This window comes from Apis dorsata, unplaced genomic scaffold, assembly GCF_000469605.1.
Source record: "Apis dorsata unplaced genomic scaffold, Apis dorsata 1.3 scaffold_188, whole genome shotgun sequence".
Taxonomy (NCBI): Eukaryota; Metazoa; Arthropoda; class Insecta; order Hymenoptera; family Apidae; genus Apis; species Apis dorsata.
This window is the reverse complement of record NW_006263473.1, coordinates 764,325-765,343: the sequence shown is the minus strand read 5'-3', so window position 1 is coordinate 765,343 and position 1,019 is coordinate 764,325. Positions and strand designations below refer to the sequence as shown.

Here is a 1,019-nt window from a genome sequence, read left to right as displayed (position 1 = left end):
AAAAAAAAAAGGAAAAGCAAAAGAAAAAAAATGGAAATACATTTTTATAAGATTTACTTCGTCCCTCGTGATGAATTTCATTTCGTCTCGCGAAACTATGCAAACCATTTTCACTCAATTGTAAAACAAATCATTGAAAGAACCAGAAATTTTTCTAAAGATCCTTTTCTACTTCGAGGCTCTTGAAATGAAAAAAAAAAAAAAGAAAGAAAAAAAATATTAAATGAAATATGGTAGTATATTTTACAAAATGATTGTACTCATAGATTATTTTTGTATGCATTTTATCAATGACAATGGAAAGCAAAAGAAAAAGAGAGAATAAGGGAGAGCGAGAATGAAAGAGTGGGAGAGAGTGGAAAAATATCAAAAATCTATCGAATAAAACAAGATTATCAAAACATATATTTTTTTATATCCGGAACGATTTTCTTATCATTTGTGCACGACGTAACTTAATAAATTAATTTCAATCCGACGAAAAAAAATAAAAAATAATAAAACAATCAAAACAGCTGTCGTATAGAAAGAATAATGAAAATAAGAATAATGTTAATGGTAATCATGCATTTGTTTTATGTCTATTACTGTTACGTCATTGTGATTTTTCTAATAAACGATTGTATGAAAAATTAATTCTTTTTGCTCATTTTCTTTTTTCATTTTTTAAAAATAATAATTTTTATTTCAATTTTTACAGTATAAAATATTTGTTATAAATTTTAATAGGTGAAATAAAATAGCGCAATATTATAAATATATATCACAAAATCAATGATTGATAAGAATTAATCTGAAAAAAAAAATATAAGTTGCTTGATAACAAAAAATTGAAATTAAAATAACGAAATACTTATATCCTATGGATGATTGATCATTAATACTTGTTCTGTAATATTGTTTCTAGGTCGCAAGCATATCACTTTGTAATACCGACTATTACCGCTAGATGGTTCCAAGTGTTACTATTCTCGTTAGCATTATCAATACAAGCAAGTATAATAGCCGGAGATTTAAAG

General features: G+C 25.0%; 1 long non-coding RNA gene across 1 annotated transcript in view; it reads right to left on the bottom strand.

The window, feature by feature from the left end:
* The window catches only part of LOC116185452, a 3,544-nt gene extending 2,531 nt beyond the window's left edge, over positions 1 to 1,013 (bottom strand). The window contains exon 1 of the long non-coding RNA XR_004150306.1: positions 885 to 1,013. This is a non-coding gene — a long non-coding RNA (uncharacterized LOC116185452). The remainder of the gene's footprint in view (positions 1 to 884) is intronic.
* Between the last annotated feature and the right edge of the window lie 6 nt (positions 1,014 to 1,019).